Source organism: Andrena cerasifolii, chromosome 2, assembly GCF_050908995.1.
Source record: "Andrena cerasifolii isolate SP2316 chromosome 2, iyAndCera1_principal, whole genome shotgun sequence".
In the NCBI taxonomy this organism is placed as follows: Eukaryota; Metazoa; Arthropoda; class Insecta; order Hymenoptera; family Andrenidae; genus Andrena; species Andrena cerasifolii.
This window is the reverse complement of record NC_135119.1, coordinates 9558644-9585252: the sequence shown is the minus strand read 5'-3', so window position 1 is coordinate 9585252 and position 26609 is coordinate 9558644. Positions and strand designations below refer to the sequence as shown.

The 26609-nt window shown below is 46.4% G+C and overlaps 1 protein-coding gene across 3 annotated transcripts in view; it reads left to right on the top strand.

Annotated features, from left to right (window-relative positions):
* Nucleotides 1–11628: 11628 nt before the first annotated feature.
* The window catches only part of Ken (zinc finger and BTB domain-containing ken and barbie protein), a 36816-nt gene continuing 21835 nt past the window's right edge, over nucleotides 11629–26609 (top strand). For 2 of the 3 annotated variants that reach the window (XM_076807428.1, XM_076807427.1), the window contains exon 1: nucleotides 11629–15945. The gene's annotated coding sequence lies outside the window, so the exon portion shown is untranslated. The remainder of the gene's footprint in view (nucleotides 15946–26609) is intronic. The other variant, XM_076807429.1, reaches the window with a different exon arrangement.

Here is a 26609-nt window from a genome sequence, read left to right as displayed (position 1 = left end):
TTCGGAGTAGCTCAGCGGCCAAATCTCTCCCTTTCTGGCCGCTCAGTTTTTACCCTCACCCAGCTGGCACACACGATAAAGCCCTTCCCACGCGCAGAAGCCGCAGGATTGTAAAGGCTGCCGCCCCGCATGAATGAAAGCATCCTGAAGCGGAGCCCTCTCGTTTCCTCCTTCGTTCCCGTCGCTCGACCCCTTGCCCACTAGTCGTCGTCCGTCCGGTGTAACGCGCCTCGAAAAGAATCGAAGACAACCCCAACGCGTCGAGCGTCGCCGAGGTTTTCCAGCCCAGGTTCCCGCGCAACAGAGTTTATTGAAATACTGGCAGCACAGCGCCGCCGCAATTAGTCCCTTGTAATTACCGTATACAGGAAGGAGGATATAATTCTGCTGCCATTGCCGAGTGAGAATCGTGTTTACGGAATATGTACAGCGCTGCCTGGGCGACCTCAGGAGGAAAATCCCGGACGCGATAGAGCTTACGTAACGGCGTCATGATCGAGCTAACGAGTCACTTAGCGAATATCATACAATCATTGATTTCAATGTTGTCCGTGCGCAAGGTGTCGCGAAATCCTCTCAGATCGCCTAACCTGCTCTCGCGTTCTGACTCAAATTGGTCCTCAATGAGGACTTAAAGAGATTAAGCACCCGCGTCAATTTACCTGCCATACAATTTACAGCGTTTCCTCGACAAAGGAAAGGGAAAACGATATTCGTTGCATTTTTAATCTATCTTAAGCGGAGGGTGGAAATGGAGAACCTAACGATCTCAAGTTATTGCTCGTAAATGTTTAGTTATTGCTGGCACGATGAAATTCAGTAATTAAGTATGTACCTACTCCCGCTGACAACACTTCAGAGATCGGTGAGATCTCGTGGAAGTTTTAACGGAATGCTTGGGTATAGGTAATTCACAGAGATACGGATGACATTGAAACACTCTCTTGAGAAGGAGATTTCGGTGCTGAACAAGTCCTTTTGTGAAGGGGGTAAGTTTACAGCGGTGCAGTTCGGGAAACAGGCGATCCGTCGTTAACCCTTATTTAGACCTACCCGAGTAATTAACGTTTATGACGTTTCCTGCTTGCGGGGCCTGGGACGAGAGAGCTTCAGCCCCGCCGAAATTATTGTCGGTCTATGTCTGCCACTTTCCACGGTTTATTGATGTGTTTATTTGCCTAGGACCAGTTGCGACGAACTCGAGCGAAGGAAAGAGGTTAGAGAACGGTCGGGGACGACTGTTTCAAAGAATTTCCCTTCAATGCTGAACCCCGTGGAACCGTAACTCTGCAGAAATTTCAAGTTTCACAGGGTCGTAAGTTTTTTTTGCAATGGTTACGTACCCTACGCTTGGCACAGTTAAGCATACTGCGCCTATAACCCCAATTTCTTTCCTCGAAAAGGGAACTCAAGGCATCGAATCATCGAATTCTACCTTTACAAGAAAATACTTTAGAATATTCATCGTAGAACATTCCAAATTAATCTAAACTAATAATTCTTAGGCCCATAAATTAATATTTGAGCAGCCTATTTCATAGTAAGATTTTTGTTTTGCGGGCAGATGATAATATACAATTGCATTCCCTGTTATTTATTTGCTAACTTTGGTCGTTTAGCAGCTTCAAACAATTTATTTGTATAGAGCTCTCCCCTGAAATTTTGCAAATGCCTAACGTTATATTCGTGTGACGAATTCAAGTGTATTTGTGACAGTCACTCCAATATGGAAAAATATATGCGGATTGGCTAGTCATTAGGCAAGACCAGATAGCGTTTGTCGCATTACCTGTACTTATACGTATTCACATTTAATCTTCACTATATGTAATATTTAAATTCTAATTTTACTACGCTTTTCAGTTAGAAAAGGAAAAGTAGGTACGACGAAGGAAATAACAAGGAACAGAAGAAACGTATTATGAAAGTAAAAAATATTTGCGTTGATACTCTGTTACCGTGTACAATCTGTAGCTACAGCATAGTACTACAGATAAAAAAGTAGGAGGAAGTATAGACAAAATTTTTTTAAACTTTTACACGCATTCCAGATGTGAAAGAATATAAGTTTAAAACTTCCCAACAAAGAATGTACAAACGGCTCAAATATACCAACATACCAACAACAACAAGTAAAAGATATCAACTGTATAAATTAAAAAATAGAAAACGCTGATAAGTTAAGCACTAATTATGTGCTTCAGCACTAAAATTGAGAAATTTGCAGAAAGCGAACTTGATCAATTTGGCTTCTGAGAGGCTCATATGTATATGTATGTGTACTACATATTGAAGTTAATTAATATTCCAGTGTTGGGCGCGTAGGGTTCCTAATCGTAGACTCTACCTAGTTCTAATGCGCCATGAACAGCCAGGAACTAATAACGTCATTTATGCCTGTTGACGCGATACCTCTGACCCGATTGTGTCGTACTGCATAGTAGCACCACAAAATCCACCACGCATTTCGTGTAAAAGAGCTTTAAAATAAGTTGGAAATTGAATTTATTGCAATCAGCGACATCACGAGGTGCCATTGGGATTTTCACCAGCGAAATGTCCCTGGATCAGCATCGACGCGTTAACTCGTTGTACAAACAACAGTGTAAAGACCTTGAGACCGCAATGGTGCAAGGCATCGAATGTAAAACGTTCACATAACGTTATGACATTACATAATGATCTGTCATGCCGCTGCAATGCCGTGTCTGCCGTGCTCAACAGCCAGATGAGAGATCAGCGTCGTCTAGAAAAAAAGGCAAAAGAGGAAAAAAAATTGTGTGCGAGTGGGATCTAACGATGCGGCAGCCAAGGCAACGGAAGACCCAGGAACGCGTTTATCACGGCTTTTCATTTATCGCGTCGCGGGGTTGACCCTCGAAATTCCAGCAAATAATTCACGGCGTCATGCTGACGAAACGACGAGCAGAGAAATTTTACAAACCGCTGTGCCCGCCTACTACATACGCAACTACAATCAACGGTAGCGGCCCCCCACGTGTCGATGGTGTTACAACACTCTTAACTGCTGAGCAAACACATTTTTATCTGAATGTAATCGACGATGTGCTGGCAACACGTGAAAACACCATGGCTGATACGCCTGCTCCTTTCAAGTGGCACAGGAAAGTAACACGCTTGTTTTTGTTCTACGCGATAGCTTACATATTTCTTTCCCCCCTCTTCGTAACCTTTTCACGGTAGATAATGGATCAACAGCATTTAACTCGTTACTGATCGCCTCAATGAAACGAAGTTTCATCGCTGATCTGTATGAAGAAAAATTTCTAAAAAAAAAATACCAGTTCGAAATTCTTAAAAGGAACGAAACTTTCGGGTATTTATAATCAGCTTCGTTACTAGTTAAGAGAACGTGGACTCCCTGTTAAGAAATTATGCAACGAGCCCCGCTTAAAGAATACATTTATTTTCATGTAAATTAAGCAACATCGGCCGCAAATTGTTTCCTCCCTTACTAGATCATCCTGTTAATTAAAATGGAGAGAAATAAATGTGAAAGTGACCCGACGAGCCAGCAGCTTGGCGTTAATCTCGCAATTTGCAGCGCAGTCAGTGAGAGAGATATAATGAACTCGTAAATTAAATTGGGTGTGAAGATTGGAGCACTTAGTGGCAAGGCCTCGGGATTGCAGGTGTCATAATAATGTCCCATAAATTATAAATAATCGACTAAATGCATCCCCACAACGAAGAAGATGGTGGGGGATACCCCTTTGTGGATCTAATCCACAAGACTATCAAATTAACATGGGACTTGTTAGCAGCTGACTGCGCTCTTCCACCGGCTGTACTTCCCAGCCTCGGGTATCATTCGCACATAACTTGTTCGTATCAGTTTTAGATTCGCGTACAATCGCGCAACGCGTTGTACATTACAGAGATGACTATCGGAATGAAAATTCCGCGGAGCAACATTTATCTGGAATCAGGTTTCCCATTTTTTCCCGAAAGACTCGTTCCAAGCCCTCGTCCCGCGGACTCTGTAGCCGATATATTGCGATCGTATCGACGCCACTTCGCATACATTTTTCTCGTCAGTTTCTCTCGCGACGAACCATTGTTCCCCGAAACCGCTGGTCTATTCATGGTCGTCCGGGAGCTTTTTTTCGCCTCTCCGCGCAAAATGCGCGCATACGCACGCAATAGCCTCGCCGCGTGCACGTAAGCGCGGGCGATTCCACGCTTTGGAAAGTCGAGGAGCTGCTAGGCATTATCTGGACACGTTCGCGGAAAAGGCGCACTTATCTGGCTGGCGTTAACTCGCCGTTAAAAGATTCGTCACGAATTCTCGTCCGCCTGGTTCTTTTCGTGCGCGATCGTTCGGTCTTGACGCAATGCGTGGCTTCGCGACGACGGCGGTGCCGCCTGCAAGAATTAACGAAAGAATAACAGCCGCGGAGCAACCGCGGAATTCCTAATTACGTAAGAGACAATTGCATTGGACGATCCCTTCGACGGCTTCCTAGGCAATTTTACGATCTCTTTTCGTGTTATTTTTTTTTTGTTCTCTCCCTCCTTCCTCTTGAGAGAGAGAGATCGGTGGTGCTCCGGCGACTCTGCCCTGAGAAACACTCCCGCGAACTGTATGCGCAGCGGCGCCATAGCCGCGCATTTCTGTGAACAACTGTACGTGCAAAGTAGAAGGTTAACGTATGACATCAGCCTACGCTATTACTACACTCACTTACTTCGTTCTCCACGATGATTGCAGGGTCGTATTTTCTTCCGTTACCGAAAAGAAAACGCGATGCTGAAACCACGTATCCAAGAGTGGCAACGTCCAAGCACAGTGTGGACCGATTTAAGTCGCGCGTGTCAGCGTTGGAGACTTTAGGTTTACGCATTTAAAGGCAATTTAGAGAGAAACATGCCTGAAACTGTAAAGCAGCGAGAGAACGCAAGAGCATACGTGAGAACGAATGATTCTCGCTCGAACGCTTTCTGTGAAATGCAAATGCAAGAAGCGGAGCTGAATGGATAGAGATACCATTGGATAGACACAAGCGCAGTTCTAGCGTGCCGGGAATCGTTTTACGAGTTTCAATGAATTTATGAATAATAATTTAGCCGATTCGCGGGGAAACCAGTCAGTTATTTGATTAATTTTTGCTACGCGCGGAAAATAGAACAGTGCCGTGGAGTAGTTCCAGAAGGAAAATGATTTAGCATGACAAAACGGCACGCGGTTTCGCAAACAACGCAAATCGAGTGCACAAATAGATACGTCCATCTGTGTTCCCACTATTATTGGAACAGCTACCACAAGTAGATACGGAGGCGCGCTTCTTATTCCAGTTGGACGAAGTAACTTACAAGCGTTGGAGAATTAAAAGGAGCGTGGCGCTGCGTTTGAGACTTCCGCGTCTGATCGTTGAAGCTCGACGAGGCTTGAAAAAAATGGCCAATTCGTCGAGATATCTCTTCGAAATCTGCAGAGAGAAGTCTGCCGCGGTGCACGCCGCGCATAACTACGCCCCCACCCCCGAAAGGTGCTGGAAGCCTCCTTAAATTTTATCAAGCAACGCGTCCACGACGGAACAAAAATAGTTACCTATCAATGTTAGCACTCTGTGCATGCACTCGCGCAACCTTGTTCTGGTTTTAGAGCGAGCCGTATCTTTCCACGGAGAAACATATGCATTTTTTCACTAGTCCGCTGCCGTGATAGTTATCGCGACATTGTGCGACAATTAAAAGAATCTGCTCGATTCCATCTCAATATTCCCGCACGGCAGTTCCTGGTTCGCGGATTCTATTAACGCGGCGCAATTTTCATGCCGTCGATAGGCGAATGTATAATTAAAATCTCCCGGGCAGAAGTAGACATTACGCTGAAGTCCGTAATCAATTACGAGAAACCGAGACACCGTGATACTTTGAGCAGGAAGACAAAGCGCTATAAATGACGTAAGTTCGCTCGATGATGGAAGTGCGATGGAAAGGTTTTTTCCTCGAATTCTGGTGGGGCGCGGCTGTTCTGGTATGGCTCGAGGAAAGGCTTGTTTTTTCTCATTTTTCCAAATCGTCGTTTCATAATATTATTCCGCGACACGCGAAACGGAATAGCGATCGGTTCAAATGTAGGTACATTGCTGTTTGTCACAATCGACGCCCAGGTTAATGCCATTTTAAACGGACATTGTAAGATGAGAACAGAGGCCCGTTGTTTGCTCACACTTGTAATGTCATTACTGTAATGTAATTACTGTGCCAGTCAAAGTGAGTGGTCTATAATTTCTTATGAAAATTACTCAGACATGTATTTTTCGAGATTTTCGGTGACTTTCAATGTTTTTCTCAAGTCTTACAGGTAATAGTATACCTACCTAAATATACTAGGTCCTGTCATCTTACTCACTGTCGTAGATCTAGGTACACACACCTTAATCGTCGGTGGTTCTAGTGTCAAGTGGATATCATAGGCGCAGTCTGAGTAAAACGTTGCTAGTTTTTCAACAGAACGGCTGATACCAAGTAGAGAGCTGGATGTTACGATTAGGGTTGCCAACTTTTTTCGAGAAAATATAGTACTTTACGGCCAAATTTGATAAAAAATATAGCAGTTTTTAGAGGGAAGCAAAACTACATTAAAATAAATGTATTTTTTTGTGGACTTTGCATTATTAATTAATTGATTATCTTTAACAAATATGTTAAACGTTTGATTGCACTGAACGTCCAAATTAACATTTTTTATGAGAGACAGACTGGCTGTGTTTCTCTCTTCCCGCCACTTCATATTTATTGTAGAAAGCATCCTCTCCTGTTAAAGTTTAATTTCGCAAATTAAAGTTTTGATGTTGCCATAAAATAAAGAAATAAGTGAAAATTGTAGAATTTCATCGATGTATCGGAAATATAGTATTTTTGCGTATTATATGTTTTTCTAACAGTATATAGTACACTAGACAAAAATATAGTACAATACTATATATATTATAGTACGGTTGGCAACCCTAGTTACGAACGGCAATCGAAGCTGGAGTCCTCAAAGATACCGAAAACATGCAGCTTAAAGTACATCTTAATAGAATCATCTGTAATAGGAAATTACGTACGGCATAAAGTGTACAATTAAGCGTACAAAATCGCTACTCAGACGCTAGTAAATATGTAGTCGGTAGAAGCAAACAGCGATGTCCGACTGATCTTGTAATGACTAAGTCTTTGAAACGTTCCGCGTTTCCGTGTATCGTTATGCAACTGGGAACGATAAAATTTATCGATGACGACTGGTGTGTACCCGGCTGCGGGTAGACGCGGAGGCCTGCATACCGGTAGGAAAGCACGTCCAGGAGATGGTTCGAGAGGAGTATGGCTAGCGAAACGTGTACACTGTGTGCAAGTTCCGAGCGATGAGGAGGCAACCTTGAAACTGGCCACCACTTCCAGCTTCGTCACCTCCATCGCCTACAACAGCGGAGCGTGTGGTGCACATCACCGGCCGAACGACCGGTCGGTAGCAACTAGCAGTAGCAGCAAAAAGAGCCAGCGCCAACGCGTTCCGCTGTCCCTTAAGGAGTAGCAGCAACGTAGCAACAGAACGAGCAGCAACGGCTAGAGCAGAGTAGAGGAGAAAGGGAAGACCCGTATCGGTCGAACGACCAAAGAAAGATCCCTCTCTTTCCCTTCCCTACGACTCCTCCTCCACCACTTCCTTCATCGTCCACCGCAACCTTCTCCCATCTACCCTCTCTCTCTCTCCTTCTCTTCCTGTCTCCTCGCGCTTCTTCTTGTTCCCTTCGTCACGGGGAGCAAACCGGATTCGCAATAAAACGAGTCACCACAAAATACACGAAACCAACAAGGATCTAACCTATACGGTCAAACTGGATCTCCATCTTTCTACTTCTCATTCTGCATTCTCTTTCTCTTCCCCCCCCCCCACACTCCCTCTCACTACCTCTCTCTCTCTCTCTCTTGTGTTCCCCGTCTTTTCTTTCGTTTTATCTCGTTCTGTTGCACCATCGTTCCTGCCACTCTTTGCCCTCTTCCTCTGTTTCCTTCTTTTTCGCATTTCGCTGGACCCTCCTCAACCTCGTCTTGCGTGATACGAGTCAAAGGGACGTGGAAAGAAGGGATATGGCTAGACCTGCGTCGCGCTGTGAGAAAGGTGCAAGTACGACCGTCGTCGACCACCTCGTGGGACGAGGTGGAGGTAAGGAGAGTTAGAAAGGAGGGTCAGGAGGAGAGAGAGATATATATATGTAGAGGGAAGAGAGAGCGAGAGAAACGGAGTGCAGTGAAAGAGTTCGGAGGAGGGTCAAACTGTCTCATGAGAAACCAAGTGGCCCAGGGGTGTTGTTCCATAATTTCTGAGCATGGTGTCGTGTCAACGGATTTCTGTACAACGTCGCTCATTGTTCAAAACGGCCAAACACGACGTTTGCGCACGTGCCACTGGAACTGTTAACCTATGAACGCCAACGCGAAACGACTGGACAGAGAAGCAAAAGCTGCGATGAAAATATAATCGCGGGAAATATCGAAACGTGAACGCACTTTAGGAATTCGAGACGCGGGGAGCGTCTAGGCGCGAGATCCCCTTGATTCCATAAAAAGGATTATAATTTACTCTACCACTTATCACCGACGAGCAGAGTCGGCTGCCCTAATTATAGTGTCGCATGAGTCAGGCGAGGAAAAGAACACCCAAGTTGATAAGATTGCGCAGATAGCAGGAGAAATGTCACGTATCACCTACGCTGTCCTCGTGTAACTGCAAGCTCCTAACGCGGCGCTGGATCAGATAAAATGTTGCAGAAAGTAGTGGCACGCCAAAATTGCTCCTAACTGATGTTTCTCATTGTCCGACGTAAACGCAAGTCGCTAAGCATCCGTTGTCTTTCCTTTGCTCCGGACGCGGCAAAAAGAAGAATCAATTATCTTGTCATAATAAACGAGACAGGTGTAAATACCTAAGGCAAAAAGCGGAGGAAATTGGTAGCGATAAGAACGAATGGGTGCGACCCGCAGGATAACGAATCACCTGAGATCTTGGAAACGTAAACACAGAGACAATGCGAAGAAAATAGCTTTTAATTGCATGCATGCCGAAGCTGAAAAGGACCTTGCAGTTTCCCCCCTTTTTTTTCTCGTTCTTCTTCTGTCTCCCACTGCCTCCCCTTCCTTCCGCCATCATCCCCGCACCCACCAGTCATCTCTTTCGCGCGTAATGATAAAAACAGCCGCGTGCTCTTTGTAACGATTACGCAAGACGTTTGGCCTTCTCGTCGCGCTTTTAATTTAGACCGCACCATAAATAAATAAATAGTATCGAGTACGATAACTCTGGGCAGTCGACGGCGGAAGGCAGCCGACGAGTCTGCGCGCGAATTAATTAATTTTACGCAATTACTACCGCGCTGATAACGCGCACAAATATTTGGCCTAACGTACGCTCCTTGAGACTCGGACTTCTTTTCTCTCGGCGCATGCTTATTCATCGCAGAAATTCTCGCTCTTTCAACGCTCATGCGCACCTTCAACGTTCTCAAATAATTGAACAGACGAGGAATATTTGTTCCATCATTTTATACTAACGCCTCAGCGAACATTAAGATTGTAAGCAGTGTAACATCGGATTGATTAAGACCTCGTACCAGTTGGCGCGCTCATATTTGCCTAAAAGGTTACCGATTTCTCATCGATTAGAGCTTAAATTATTAGTTGGGTGGATGACATTTTTAATAGTTCAGCGTACATAGAAGTGGGCTGCTAAATGTCTCGAAACGAACAGAACAAAGTCGAGAGATGTTCGTAGAAACTTGAACAAGGTGTATATATGCCGCATTGACAATTTGACATTCAAATATTCCGTTGCAAGGAAAGTTATGTGCATACACCTTTTTGATCAGAGAGAATTCCGTTTGTCGATCGACTTTCGCCTGAGGAAAAAGTAGAGGGAAGCGTTATCACGCCAAATTGCGCCCCGCGCATATCGCATCAGCTGTTCCTCGACCTCCTTTCTGAGCGACCCTCGAGCGAAATTCGTCTAACGCTCTAAGTATAGCCAGCCGCTGCCGTAATCTCCGGACGCGTGCACATCGTTGACCGAATCTACGAATGGCAATAGCTGCGGCTACGGCTGCCCGTGTCCCGTGCGAGCCAGTCGGAGAAAGAGGGACGAAGAAACAATCGCGTATCTGGTGCACCGACTCGAATTAAAGCCGCACCGGTCGGCCATGAAATTCTTTCGAAGAATGTTTATAAATAGTTCCAATGAAAAGTAACACGCTCACGAGCTAAAGGTTTCGTTAATGAAACGAACGTACGGTTGTCGTGAATCTGTAGGAGATAAACGAAAGGATTTTACGGGGGGAGGGAGCGGCAAGTCCGTTTGGTGTTTCAGTAACGACGAGATTTCACAAAGCCGTGACACGGAAACGTGCCTATCAATTTGGAGCAATTGAAATAGCCGTTGGCGTTGAGGTTCGGATAAACATCGCCGCTCCGCGAGCTGTTGTGGAATGGCGAACAATTATCGTCGCCCCTGTTCATCCATCGAAAATAGAATACCTACGTCAAGTGAGTGACGGGCGAGTAGCACCTGTGTACGTGTAAAGAGAGAATGAAGACTTTTTAAGTATTTTTAAGCATTAAACTGACGTTTAAGACCAGTACAGTGGCGAGAGTGTTTAAAGATGCTTCTATCACGAGCTAAGCCCGCAATTAAAGTAAACGCGGAGGAACCTGAAGCCGAAGGTGTTTACCAGCGAGTCGTTCAAGCATTTCACTATCGATCACGGTTGAAAGCGTGTCCGATGCATAACTAGAGCAACGACATAATAATTCCTCCGTATGAAAAAGGAGGCTTACGCGCAAGCCGCGCGGGTCTCGATTGGGTCAGCTGGCCGATGGTGGGCCAATATTTTCAAGAGGAAGAAAGCACGTGGGAGCGATAGGTGGCGAGAAGAATAGACGGGTTGGAAGGTCAGCAAAAGGAGCGAGAGCGATCTAGTGTCTAGAGAAAGAGAGAAATGAAGGAGGAAAGGGAAGGAAGAGGGAAGTGGCTCTCCTCGGTCCGCGGGAGACTAAAGAATCGCGCAAGCGCGTTCGCTCGTGCGAACAGAACCGTGGTGGAGCGAGAAAAGAAGCGGGAAAGACAAAGAGTGGGAGAGGGTGGGAGGACGCGGCGGAGGGGGGGGGGGAGAAGAAAAGCAAAAGATGAAGTTCGTGTCGATGGTAGAGCAAGACGGACGAAACGGTAGTAGGAGACAGAGATTATAGAGAGGCATAACGTGGACACAGGAGGACGAGCAGAAAGAACGGAAACGAAGGGCTAGGGGTGGGGAGGGTTGTCGAAGAAAAGAGGAAGGAAGAGAAAGAAGGGAAGAGAAAGAGAAGCGCACAGAGGTCTGCGAAGCACTCGCTTCATTCTTACGTGTTACGTGCGCGGGCACAAGCGTAGCCTTCTATTACACCATTACCGTGACAAAGAGGTCCTCTATTCAACCGCGTCTGAGCGACAAGGATGAAGACACAGCGTATAGGACGATTGCGATTCCCGTATGTGCGTGTACGCGCGCACATCAACGTCCAAATAGGACTTGTGCATACGGCTAGATAGAGAAACGAGAAAGACACGGCGAGAGGGGGAGAAATAGAGAGGGAGAGAGAAAGAGAGAGGCGGGGGGGAGGACGAAAGAGTAACGGAGGAAGACAGCCGATGTGTCTACTCCTATCGTACATACGACAGTTTGTGGATGTGTATGAAAGCCACAGTTAGCACGTACACGGGCCATACACGACACACGTAAATCGATGCAGCCGCGCACACTCGACGGCTTGCATAAACGTACAAGGAAGGAGCAACACCTCACAAACGTGGCCTAGGCAAGAGAGCTATTTGTAATGTAATAGTGAGAGCACCAGTGGGGAAAGGGAGAGTAGAGGAAGGCGGTGGTGGAAGAGCGATGGTGGGAGGAAAGAGTAAGCGTAGGAAAGAGATAGGTAGAGGGAGAACGGGTGAGAGAGCGAGAGAGAAGAGAAGAGGTGCCACTCGACGAGGAACCAATACTACGGTCCCTTTACAAACGAACTCACAAGGCTCGCGAGGCCTCCTCTCTAGCGTGAGTATTCCACCGGGAGTTCTCGAGAGAGAGAGAACCGTGCTTTTCGGACCCTCAACCCTTTCTGGGCTCGCCTGTAAGCCACGGGGCCCACCTGGCCTCTTCTCTACCACCACCACCATCACTGCACAGTCACTACCACCATTGTCACTATCGTCACCGTCACCGTCCTGACGTCCCGATCGGTGGCTGGTATATACACGATTCGAGCAGTATCGTGTGCCACCATACCAACGCATCGTATCAACCACCACCATCGTCACCACCACCACCACCACCACCACCATCTCTTGCTGACTGCCCAGTCTACCTCTCTCCGCGTTTACCTAGGACCAGACAGAGAAAGAGAAAGAGCGAAAGAGCAACAGAAGGAGAGAGAAAGAAAGAGGTGTTGTGAGAGAAAGAGAGGGAGGAAAAGAGAGAGAGAGAGAGAGAGAAAGAGAGATAGATAGATAGATAGATAGATAGATAGAGAAATAGATAGATAGATAGATAGATAGATAGATAGATAGATAGATAGATAGATAGATAGATAGATAGGAAGAGAGAGAGGGAGAGAGAAAGAGAGAGAAAGAGAGAGAGAGAAAGAGAGAGAGATAGATAGATAGATAGAGAGAGAGAAAGAGAGAGAGGGGGAGAGAGAGAGAGAGAGAGGGGTAAAGAGTAAGAGAGGGTCTCGGCTTTGCGCAAAAGTTACGACGGAGCGAGGAGCAGTGAGACACACCGCGGAGACCGGAAGAGACCCTCTCTCCCTGAAGAAGTCCTCCGGCGAAGTGAGAAAGAAAGGCCACGCGCGAAAAACACATATCGTTTTGATCGGGTGTGTCGACTCTGTGTACATACGCGAGTGTATAGAGTATGTGCAGTGCGAAAAATAATCGGGGAAATCGACGCAACGCTGTCAACATTGGTGTCAACAACGTCGTTGTTGTTTTTCGCCGCGAGTCATCGTCGGGAGGCCACGTGGCTCCTGGCTTTCGTTCACCTTCCGGGTTCTCATGGGAATGTGTCGACTCGATCGTGCATCGTTCGGAGGCGCGAAATCCGCCGACTTTGGTCTGTGATTTCGCGAAACGTTCGCAACAGCGCGGCCGTTATCGAGGTGGTTCGTGTGCGCGTTCTCACTGAACGAAAACACCAGACACGTGCTCGTCCGCACGTGCTTTTGTCGACGCACGTGCTCTTCAGACAGGTCCGGGCTGCGTGCCCCGAGAGTCCTTTCGGTATTCCGGAAGAATGCCAGATGTTTGAGCGGCCAGTGGACCGTACCATCGACCGCGCTCACTTTCAAAATCCAGGGAATTTATCCGCGAACTGGAGGAGTTGCCGTCAACGCGAAATATCGGAGCACAGTTTGAACGTGGCAATCTACATAGGTGGATAGGGGAAGGAGAAAGGGGCCGAAGGAAAGGCAGAGACGAGGGAAAGAAGAAGCTTTGAAACGAAGAGCGAGGCTCCGGTGCTCGGTTGCCGCTTACGTACCAAGCAAGAGCGGGCCGCGTTGTGTAAGAGCTGAAAGTAAAAGTTGAAACCGCCGACTTGGGCTCGCGGGAGCGCGTGCGGAGCGCGCTAAAATCCGATCCTGTCTCGTAGGCTGGGCATAGCCGAATATTCCTGCCTCACTCTCCCTCTCTCTTTCTCTGTCTGTCTCCTCTCTCTCTCTCTCTCTCTCTCTCTCTCTCTCTCCCCCAGTGTCTTTCTCTCGACGGCTTTCGGATTTGGTCCCACCTTCGAGTTGTTTCTCTTCGACGTGTCTCGTAACAGCGAGCCGATCGCGGGCAACATTCCCGCGGAAGGAACACGGTGATTGTCGCGAATTGGAACGGTGGAACTGGACAAAACGAAGCGATACGCGAACGGGGAAACGAGAGAGCGCGAAAAAGAGCTGTGCAATTGTGTAACAACATTTCTAGTCCGCTGCTTCGTGAAATCTGTGTCTAATTTCGATTGGACGGCGGTGCACGGTGCCGTGTTCCCCGGTCTCTCGCGACGAAAACAGGTGAAAGAGCGCGCGCATACGGTGGACACGCGCGCCCGAACGCGACCGTTCCCGTTCGAATTCACTGTGCCATCCGATGAAGAAGAAAGCAATGGGAACGATCGTCCTCGTATGGTCCGCGTCGTGCGCTATCAAACGCGAGTGCTCAAGGTCAACGCTTGTGATCTACCGGTAACCCTGCTTCCGGGACGACGAGAGAGTAACACCAGGATACCCTACGCCCTGTGAGCGTTGTAACCAGGCTGCCAGCCGATTTCATGGCAGAATTCAAGCCCGTCTCTTAATTCAGCGATCGCGCCACGCTCGCTCGTGCCGCGCCGCGTCCGGGCTTACAGAAGTTTCGTAAAACAGATTACAAAACCAGAAGAGAAAGGAGACAGAGAAAGGGAGAGGCAGAGAGGAAGAAGAGAAGCAGGCGCGCGCGCAAGAGAGAGAGAGAGAGAAGAGAGAGAGAGAGAAAAGAGAGAGAGAGAAAAGAGAGAGAGAGAGAAGAGAGAGAGAGAGAGAGAGAGAGACCACGGTGATCCGTCGTAAAGAATTGTAAGGCAACGATACGCGGAGGAGATACGGTGTTCGAGCACAAGTACTGAATCCTCTCGAGGGTGGACGACGACGAAGTGGACGACGTGCGAATCGTGAAAGAAGTCACCTAGAGGTGAAATAGGAAAAAGAAACACGGTAGTGGTGTCGCAGCCGGGATACGACGGTAGCGGAGGACGAGTCTGAAAGACGATCCGGATGTGGCTGGATCCACTTGTTTTCTTTCTCGCCTCTATCACCGTGTACTTTTCTAATCCCCGAACTCTGCCTCGCCCCTGCGGAACTGGATTTTCCCGGTGTATCGTCAGTGGACACGCGCCTCCCGCGACGATCTACACCCGATTCCCATTCGTTTATAATAAGTTTCCACCGTCCTTATGAACGCCGCACGGAGACACGCGGCCGAGCGGAATTAAAAGTGCGCTTAAAAAGGTTAGCGGGATAAAAAAGGCGCGCGCGCGAAAGGATAAGAGAAAGGAATAGGAGCCACCTCCGAGTCCTTGAGAGTACCCAACGGGTAAAAGTGCCGCGCGCGGAGCCAGCCGGTTGACCCTGGACAGCCAACGGAGCAGACCCCGTTGGAAAAAAGTTCTCCACGTCGTCGCCGTCGCCGTCGCCGTCGTCGTCATCGTCGTCGTCGCCGTCATCGTCATCGTCATCGTCATCCGGCTCTTAATTCACGTACACGATACACTTGGCTATGTCTCGATCGCACCCCTGGTCCCGCAGGGTGCCGTGCAACGAACTAGGATAGCCAGATACGTCCCACGAGATCACGTGCGATATTTCGCGATATGTGCGATCAGGCTATCAGGATACGAAGAACGGCTGACTCCAAATACCGTTCCTGATCGTCGGCTGCATTCACCAAGACTCTCGACTCTGATCATCTTCTCGAGGATTCTTGAAGAAAAGAAGTCGGTTCGACGACACCTTCTATCGTGCGTCGCGGCTGTGTGGTCGTGTGCACCCAGTGTAAAGTGATATTCAGTGCCAGCTCCGATATTGTCCCGCATTTTTCAGCTGTTCGGTACACCCGCTCTGTTCGTGTTCAATCGGTTCGTCCGCGTTCCACTGCGACGCACCGCGACGATCTGTTTCTCGTGCCTGTGGTGATCCATGCTGCGGTATATCAATGTACGTCACGTGTATGCACCGTCGTTCTCGTCGCCGCTATCACGGGATTTCGGGTCGTCGGCTCGTGGAGATGCTTCATGACTCCTCGAGAGAGTCTTAAGAAAGTCCAACGTTCGCCAACACGTTTTTTACTTTGGATACCATATTGGATAACGCGCGGACGATCAAAATCGCAAGGTGAGGAGCACGCAGCATACATTTAATTTTCTAACGCAATTACGCGCGACAGCCATTTTGTTTATTCCCCACACATATCAAGACCTATGATTCATGAATAGCGGCTATTTCTGAGCTTGGGGACTACTCCAATGTAAACATCTCGTCGGACGCTCCGTTATCTGAGTGAGTCGATTTAAATCGCGATACGCAGCGATTCTGCAAATCTCGCTACTTACCACGACAAATGTAGCTCTTTGTACGCACAACTTAAGCGATACGGCTGATAACATTTGCATAGAATTTGTACGCGACGCAACGATTCGTAGCGTGGGCAAACTGCGCGGTTATAAGCGCGCCAGAAGAGGGGAACGTTGAAAACGGGACTGCAAGAGGTTCGAAGGGGTTTCCCAATTTTTTGGCTCGCCTTCTGTAACTCGATAATATTTTCGCCTGTCAAGGAAAGGGCAAACTGCGAAGGATAACTAAATGCCAGTTCGATCAGATGCGAGAGACAGTGTAAATTAAATTTCCGGACGTAACTGGCGGCAAAAAGTCGAACGTGATCTCTAAAGGCGGAGTCAAACATGTGCAACAGCGCGCATTGCGCGCCGAACACTCAACCTACGGTGCGAGGTCCTACGTTGCGCCCAGAACCATAAGAATCGACCCTTGCAATGGTGTTCTGTAGCGCGCATTGCACATGTTTAACCGCACCTTAACACACATAGAGGCAGACAGATGGATTTTAAGGGACTACACTGACTAAGAGAATACCGGCGACTGAATTGTGGAACAAACTCTGCGAGTGACTTTGCGAAAGTAGCTCCTACCTCAACCGAAAAGCGTGTAATAAGCAAACCTTGTTAGCCGATGTATGCCTTTATTCCGTTGCGAATGTACAGGAGGATATAGTATCAGGCTACATTTTCTGGTGCAAGTGTAACGTGAGCAAAAAAAAGAACGTAAAACAGGTTAATATCGTCGAACATTACTTTCAATTCCATTACCGCCATTCTGGTCATTGTTGTCTAGGAACGATCGTCGCTTTTCTATAATTAGCAGAATTTCGAGCGTGTTTATTGATATCGCCGACTCGATTATATAACGCTAGAAAAACTTCCTCCGAACGTGTAATTCAAGTTCAGGTGTTCCATGGTCGTATGAGCGTTAGTTGCGCAACTGTTTTTCAGAAAAAAAGATGAAGGAGGCGCTGGCGAGCCCGATGTGGTCATCAATGGCTCGCGATGACGGATCGTAAAGAAAAAGCGATCCCGAGTCAAGGTCGAGCTGGTCGAAAGGCGTCTGTACGTTCGTCATTTCGTATTCATGTGGCCATTATCTGCCGGATATATTTATGTCGCGATCTCCCGTAGCCTGGGCGCATACAGGGGTTTGCATTCATATAAATATACCCATGCAAACAGAAATTACGGTCAAGTTTGAAAGGTGAACCGGTCGAAATTCCGGGTTAATTCTACTTTTTCTACCGGTGCGTCAGCCGTGCATTCTTTCCCCGACTATAATAAAAGAAAGGCGACCAATCATCGATAGAATTCCCCGGCTGGTGCGCGGCGAAAAGAACAATCGATCCTTTCCTCGCGTTTCGGAGCGCAGTCTATGTTTTGCCATCTGCGACTGGAATGCTTCCATTTATACGTCATGATCTAAGAATCTTTACTTTCACCTTTTACTTTCTGGGCAGATAATTTGCAATGCGTATAATATATTAAATGCTTTCCTTAACAAATTAAACGTATCAAATACTTTCCTTAACAGAAAGGAATTCAGTTGGCCAGAGAGTCTTCTCCTTTTTTTTTTTTAAAACAGCATTTCGGTCGCAATATCTGAGTGTGGTTTCCTTCGGCCCTGTGCGCGCGAAAAAAATTGAAAGTTGACTTGGGAGATCAGAGATATAGGGTAGGGTGGGGCTAAAAGTCCCGTTTTTCATATAAACCTATGTAAAATTTAGTAATAACTATCTAGAGATGTCTGGTGTTAGTTTGTATAAACTATAGTTATCATTCTTTACGTCCACGAAGTTCGTTTGTTGATATTGTTATTTTCTGTTATACGTTAGAAAATATTATCATTCAGCAATAAACAATATCATACTTCGTATGAAACAATAAAGACGACGTATTTCTTTTGGTTTTCAATGCATAAAATGATGGCGTCGTGTAATTCGCAGGAACGTCCAGGAGCGACTGGCGACTCTGTAGTCACCTCCGTTTCTTCTCGCCTTTTGCATAGTATACTGCGAAACTCAATACATTGCTTAGGAATAGAGATTTTGAATCCGGGACTTTTTATCCGCCGGACTTTTAGCCCCACCCCACCCTACTAAATATGCCAATATTTTATATATATATTTATTAAACGTTTTAGTTCCACATATAAAATTTGCCTTTTAATTTCTCTAAAAAATACAAGAAAACACTGCAACAATCCAATATTCCATGACATGTGATAACTTATCTGATGATCAGTGGCGCTAAAAGTTTCATTCCGTCGAAATACTTGGATATTCAATCTATTCGTCTAATAAATTATTACACAAGTAGATAAACGAACGTTTTACGATTAGCAACGTTTGTACACGACTTCTGATCGCGTTATCTGTGTTGCGTGTCCATCGATTAGTGAATCATTGTTTCATTACAACAGGCAATTGCGACTTTCGAGCGATTAATTAACGAGGATGCCGGTAATGAGCGTCGGCCGCTCGATTGGCCGTGATATCTGGTCGAAAACAATCTGCTACTCTCGTCTATCAGTGCCGATTAATTTCACTGATCGATACACACGGTCAACTAAATCAGTCGTGAGTCACTTCCATCTGATCTTACACAAGACTAGTTTACGTTTCGTCTCGTAATCGTGACCAGCAGGTAGACGACGCGTTTCCTCCTTCTCTGTTCATTAAACATTTCACGAATTTTTATCCATTTTAAACACCTGTACGTTTAAAGTGCTCGAGTGATCGGAGGTGTTTTTTTTTTTTTTTGGTTACACAATCGTTTTGTTCATATTCGGGCTGAAATTTCTGCAATAAAATCGCCAATTCATTGATTAGATTAGATCATAGCGAAACTGCAGCGCGCCGAATTATCGTTGCAGAGATGTGTTCGGAGTTGATAGTAGAAACTCGATTATCGCGAGCCGATGGTAACTAATACAGGTGTCGGGGAGATAACTATAATCAGGGCTCGGTGTAGCGTGGTATCGCGTGTACGTACAGCTCTTCTGCATATTTTTCTGCGAGGTGTTATGGAAATACGACGTGCACAACGGATGTACAAATATATTGCCTCTAAATGGGCTTCTAATATAGTATTATGCCGTTGTTATTAATTCCAAGTACGTCCGCGAACAATTAACCTATTTCCACAATAAAATAATCGCAGTCGTGAAATTTACATCAACGCGGCGTGCTCCGTATCACGAAACTGCTCTAATCCCTGAAACAACCACACTGCGTTCCACATTAGAGCGTACTCGTTTCGCGCAGGGATACACTGTTGATTGGCAGTAAACCGGCAGGGAGAGTGCTACGACCAATCGCGAAAGTGCTACGACCAATCGCGTGTGTCAGATCCGTGGGAGCTGCGCAGATCGGTCGCAAATCAGTGCGTTGGTACGCTCCTATATGAAACACAGTTTAATAACCGCACAATAGGAGAGATTATTATTATTATTATTATTATTATTATTATTAACGGGTAACCCTTTAGAATGCAAAAGATACAAAGCATGACGCACAATATAAATGTAAGCTTTAGAAAATAAAGTAAAGTAAAATAAAATAAAAAACATAATCAGTGTGAGTACTTAATATTAACGCATCAGGTCAAGCGACCTATTCCATGACGAACGCTCAAACAAAAGTAATCGGTAGCCACCAAGGGAGACGGTGGGAGATGGTCGCCCAACCTTCATTGCTACCCCTAGCTTCAAACAAAATATTTATTATCACTACATACACTATCTTTGCCACGCTGTCGACTGGGAATACATACTGCAATAGTACATTTGCAACTAGCGCCTAGAAGTGAAATACAGCCAGGAACTGTTAACAAACCCTGACCTTGAATTATATGGAATTACCCACTTGTGCATACCCGCAAGATCTTGATTACAATCAATAACAGGAAAGGGCCCCGTAGCTCTAGCGCTAATAAGCCCCAGCAAGCACGGTTCCGTCCAATTATTACAACTCCGCGTTTACAAACTGATTCCCATTCCGAACGGGAGGAACGAGTGGCGACGAAAAGTTTGTGGTCGGAGGGGGCCGGGCCGAATCGGCCTACCCTTAACGGCCAGACTCGTTAAAGGAGCGTCGCGTTTTCTCGCAAGCCTTGCAGCGTGGTCTCGGAACATTTTCACCTTCCACGCTCCGCCTGCGGTTGCTCCCTTCTCAGACGTTCCTTTGGCGAACGATAAGGCGGTTATTAAGACGCGGCTTCGCGGCACGGAGGCCTCCGATTGGCCGAACGTTTCGTTGTGTAGGGCATGTTAAATGAAGTTGCAATTAAGAGAGCTAAAAGCTGCGCGGCTGAATATGCTTCTCAAGGCCTCGGGCCTCGCCAGAGCGTACTTCCGCTTCTGATTAGCTTCCTCTTTTCCCACATCGTCCTCGCCGTTTTCTCTATTCCCTCTCCCTTCCCCCCACCCCTCTATCCCCCACCCCACCCGCGCCACCCTTTTTCCTTCTCCTCTCTCCGCTCGTTCTTTCTCTTTCCTCCTCCCCCACCCGCAACCCCCCTCCCCGCCGACCCTCTCTTCCTCTTTTTATTTCGTTTCCCCATCACCATCTCTCCCGGTGTTCTCTCTGCGCCTCTCTTTATCTCTGCGCTGCCTTATCTCAACACCGTGGGAATCCGCGCGTGCGATTCGCACCGCGAGAGAGAGGAAGTCCTTAGTCTCGTTCTTCAGCCACCGTTTTCTGCTTTTGGATCTTGATAATCTGGGCCCTCGTCCTCGGCGCACACCATCGGTCCGTGGATGTGAGCTGCGGCGGATTATCGTCTCTTATGGTTTTTCGGTGCACATGTACATAGGTGCATCTGCATACGTAAGAGAGAAGACTCGCTTCACCGGAACCTTTTAATTCTTCATCGTTTCAGCATCGAACTTTCGAATGGGAGTTTCTCGGTTAGCAATCTCGAGGAGGGTTTGTTTAATTGGGTGCACCTACTTTTGTGAAATATGAATTTCGCGAAAAGATCGATGTTCGCCTGAGCAAATGGCAAATGAGAAGAGGAGAGACTTCTGTCCGTGTTATTCTCGTTTCATTTCTTATCTGTGGTTATCGACAGCCTTCGGACTAATAAATAGACTGGGAACGTTTTCCTGCTTTCCCTATCAGTAGCTTGGATATCCTCGGAATAAGTGAAGGTAGAATTTTCAAAAAAAAACAGGTCTAGGTGTTTTCGCGTCAGGATTGTGTCCGGTCAGCTTAGATCCCCCCAAAACTGTCGATGGTCTGGCGTAAGAGAAAGCAAGTCAATCACTCCGCAAGATCGATAGATGTCCCGCAATCTTGCACAGACAAAACCATTCAGTCGCCACGGACAAATGTTCAAACGGCCCCCTTAAATCGTACGAGTTGCCCAAAGCCCAAAATGGTTGAAATTCGCTGGCGCTCCTTCGAGGTTGCGGCAATAGTTCGCGATTACGTAACGCTGGCAAGCAAGAAATGAACTTAAAACTGGACCCTTGTTTCCAGATGAAATGAAAATCATAGGCGCCCGCCTCGCGATAAAACTCGGCCAGGCGATTTTAATGGCTTAAAACGTTAGGCAAAAATGTTTCACCGGCAAGCGGTGCACTTTCACTCGAGCCGTCTCGCCGAATTGGCAGATACGATTACATAGCGCGATGAAATTTCTGTCGATCGCGCTAAATACGGTGGTGCGTTTGTTTCGCTCTTCCCGGCAGCTCGTTTCTGCTTGCGCGCCAAAAGAAAGACGCTACTTGTTGATTTGAAGAAAGTCCAGCATCTCTGCATGGAGGTGACCGATAGAAACAGCTCTCTGCCTAATCGATATTTCTACAGCGAACGTGTTTGGCCATGGCTTTCGCAACATTGAATATTTGACTTCTGAGAGGGGACCGAGAATTCCGGCGACGTGTCACGTACATAGCAGGTCCTATTATGAAACATATTCGTCGGATTAGCTTCCAATAGAACACCACTCACGTTTTTTCAACGGTCGCTAAAGGTTTACGAAACACGCCAGTGCCCCCTTCTGGCGTCGGACGCGAGGCCCAATATCGTCTGGATCGTACAGTCGTCTAATGACGCAATCTCTTGACGATGCGAATTACGCCAACTGTAAATCGCATGCTGGCAATTTCAAGGGACGCGGAAATAGAGGGCAACGGAGTCCAAAACTGGGACTCTTGGGCCGCCTATTTCGATCGCGACAGCCATGTAACAGAAAATGCTGGTGAAGCCTGCAGAGTCGTGCGGGGAGCATTTCCACCCACGCGGCCCCCGATAAAACACACAACAATCTCTTTCTGGTCGACTGAAAAGTCAATTACGGACGCGTATACGTGTCGCTCGCGTGCACTGTACGTGTAACGAGCCACTTCCATTCAAGGGGAATGACGGTAAAACACTTGAAAGAACGAAGTGAAATATTACGCTGGCGTTGCCGATATCTGTGCGATTTTTGCTCGGCTACTACTAAATTTAGAATCGCTCGTGTTCGCTTATTTTTATCCCTTAAACGATCTCCGTTTGTAATATCGTCGGCGGAGGGGATGGAGATAGATGAATAAACGAGAGGAAGCGGAGAATGCATTTTTTGGCCAATTTTGAAGACGAAGGGTTCCGCAGCTAGACGGCGCATGCAGGCTATCGCGGTTAGTATCGTGATTTGTTAGTTGGCGCAGGTACTCGCGACTGGCTGGTGGTATTTTCCTTGGTTTCTGGCCCGTTCTGGCTCGTGGCGATTGTAAATCTTGCGCTCTGGGCCCCCGCGGCCGAGTACATTGCCGAGTAACAGCGGCCACGAGTATATACGTCCGCCAACCCTTTCTACCTTCCCTTTCACTTTCATCTATCGTGTATACTCGAGGCCCCTTCAGGACTCGCCTGCTTCTCGCTCGCTCGCTTGGCCTACTCTTTCGCTACCTACTCACTCTCTGCGTGACGCTGTAGAATAAAAGAGAGAGAGAGAGCGAGAGACGGGGGGAGAGGGAGAGAGAGAGAGAGAGAGAGAATGTAGAAAAGAAAATGTATGCCATGTGTAACGAAAGAATTGTTTCGCTGGCCGAGCTGGCCTTGAATCATCGAGGATTAATCGAACTCGCGGACAAACGACGCATTTCGATAGCACGTTATTTCGTAAGTGGCGATAACGACTGTAAAGGTCGTCCTTCGTCCACCGGACCGAACAGTTTCTTCTTTCCTTTTCTTCATAACGCTTCATGTTGCTCGAGTAAAAGTATTACTCATGGGCAGCCCATTGAGCGCGTTCGGATTTCAAGCGAAATACGGGGGGGAACCAGGACGCCGCGCCGCGGGCCTGCATATTTTACAAGAACCGAGACGATCGTTTCTTTTTGATACGTTGAACGTACCCGGCTCGTTGAAGTTATACGAAACGTGTGCTGCAACAAAGCTGCGCGATCCGACGAGTACTGTAATTTAAAAGTAGTGACCTGCGGACAAACGGCACTGGGCCTCCTTTGTAGCCCCGATGAAATATGGCCGGCCTAAGCGCCGAGTCTTTCACGCGACAGTGAAAGTGTCCCAATTTTCGGGAGAGAAAGAGTTCCCGATAACGTTAACGGTATTACGGGAGGGGGAGCGCGTAACCGTTGTTCGGAAGCTATATTGTTAGAGTTTGGCCTGTTGCTCAAGATGCGTTTAGACCAGACGAACGAATGCTCGTTCGCCCCTCACTTCGACAAAATCCAAGTGACGAAGAGTTGCAAGTGAAGATTGCTGGGACATACTTCCGAACGGCCTCAGTGGCCGATCGACGCGAGGCTTGAGGGGATGGGTGGGCAGGGGGTGTGGATCCTAAATCTAAAATTGTAGCTTCGGGAATTTTTTAGTTTCCGAAATATTAATAAAAAATTATTGTTAATTTTTTTTTTACAAATTATTTTTCTGAACTGCATATACGTAGCCCTAACGGGGTTTCCTCCTGCCCTTCCCCCAATTTGTCCTACGGACAGCTGGACGCGTTCCCCTTACCTCCGCCTGCCCCTCAGGCACTTTAATGGCAAGCATATTTAGCTGAAATTCAAAGCCAATTTGCTCGAAAACGAAGCGCGATATTAAAAAATTGTATTCTATATTTTCGTCTTATTTTGGCCTGTAGAATCACCCCCCTAGAGTATTGCCTATCAATAAAGTGATAGGTATCCGCCCCTGTATAATAGGATGGATCGCATCTCCATGTTTCTGGTTGAAATCTCCAAACTTACATCGCTTTACGCGCCCCCCGCACTAATCTAGCCCCAACCAATACTAATATCCAGAACAAGTTGGAAAGTGAAATGCATAATGTCGGAATAAGTCAACAGAAATACTAAAAGTTTTTTTATTAATATCTCGTAAATTAATAAATTTCCCGAAGCAACAATTTTAGATTTAAGGTCCAAACACCCTCCCCACCGCACAGCCGATTGCTGTTTACACTAAATGAGCAAGAATTCTGTCGAAGTGAGGGGCGGACGAGCATTCGTTCGTTTGGTCTAAACGCACCTTCGGCAGCCAGAATCGTACAAGCACGTGCAGCGAAACGAACGGTCAATCAATGACGTTTCTGCGCGGCTGAGTTCTACGTTTCGTTTACCTGGGACTGTCCGACGTGTCCGAGAAGTGTTGAAAAATTACGTCGCATACGTAAACGCCAGCGTTCCATTATTTTCCGAACAATGTTGCCAATTGCGGCGCTGATAAGTAGATATTATCGGACAAGGTTTTTACCATATACCTACTTATATGCTCGCAAACTGGCGAAGTTTTCTGCCTTTTAACGTAACCACACTTACGTTTTGCAATAATAAGTTCTTGAATCGTCGTTTGACCGCTGCGTCGTCGCAAGGAATAGCACGCCTCGTTAGAGGCCATGACTGTACCGATTGTTGTGTTTTTATTCTGCCGCGAGGCGCAAACGTCTGTCGTCGGTGCAACTCACGATCGATATCCGATTCTTTCGCTCACCTTTGAATCACTTTCCATCGATCTTGCTCGATACCAAATTAATCTCCTCAGCAAGGGCGAATTTATGTGTATAGGCTGAGTAGACTGTGGCCTAGAAGAGAAATTGGAAAAGGTGGCAAACTGTTTCTGCCTGTAACTTTTTATTTTTTCATCGACGATAACAGCGTAGATTTCGGTTGGAAAATAAAATGTCCACATATCTGTTTTCCCTAACACCGAAAGTGAAGGGTAAACGTTAAACACGGAGGCCTGGCTTCAGACAACTTTAAAAAGCAATTAACTTTTTTCTTTCACGTAGCAAATTGGTAGTAACTCATATGTAAGTTGTCGTGTTAAATTAATTTTAAGGTTAGCTGAACTCTTTTGAGTTAAAATATTCGATGAATTTTCACGGGAAGGGCGGCGGACGCTTTTCACCCTAGGGGCGCCAAATCTCCAATTCCGCCCTTGCTCCTTAGCCAGTAATAAAGCCTCGTTCAGATTAGTCAAGTCGCTTGAATTCAAGTAACTACTTTACCAACGCGAACCTGTGATTCACTTGATTTGAAATATCTTTTCAATTTTTTTTATCAAGTTTTTGTTCGTTAATATAAATGTTTTGGTTGTTATACCAATAAGGGTCTAGCTCACCGATTTCAATGATTTTTATAAACTATAGTATAGATTATAGGTTGAATTACATACAGTGGCTCGCATTAATATTCGGACACTTTTTAAAATCGCATAACTTTTTTAGATTTGGTCCAAACAACTTGAGTTTCTTTGAGAAGCTAGAAGGATTAGTTTGCTAACTGACGCGTTTCGTCGTTTTGAAAAAAAAATGTATTTGGTTGGAATAGCGAAAAGCAGAGTAAAGGTCGATTTTTAAACTTTTTTTTGTGAGCTTGTAATGAAAATTCAAAAAACCCGTTTGTAGATTGCAGTAAGTTGTATACGTGCCTAAAATTTCATAAAAATCGGTTAACGTTGCTCCGAGCTACGAACGTTTAAAAATCGCAGAATAAGGTCGAGAATCGCGAAAATTCCCGAAATCAGCGGTGCAACGACAAAGTCAGCCACCATCCTGATCAGAGGACCGTTAATCACCGATAATTAAAACTGTGTATCTCCGAAGCTTGTCAACTTAGTGTAATGTAATATCAGTAAGGTTCTCTGCTGTGGTGGCTGAGAGCAGACATACGACTGGAACGGTAAAGAAGCTTTGGTGGCTGAGAGTAGACTTACAACCGCAAAGAGCTAATATAAAAGTTTATTTTGGCAATCGTATGAGTGAAATTATTTGATAGGTAAAAACAGTCCCGGGCTGTGTTATCCACTGTCAAGAGTGAAGCAGCTCGATTGCTTCGAATAACTTGAACGTTTTAAACAGACAAACTGCTTTGAGTGGGGTGACTGTTTTGGAGCAACCAGTACAAATTCTGTCCAACTAACAAGGGAAGATCCCAAACCCGAAAATTCAAAAAATTCTGTAACTTTGTGAATATGTAGGGGATTT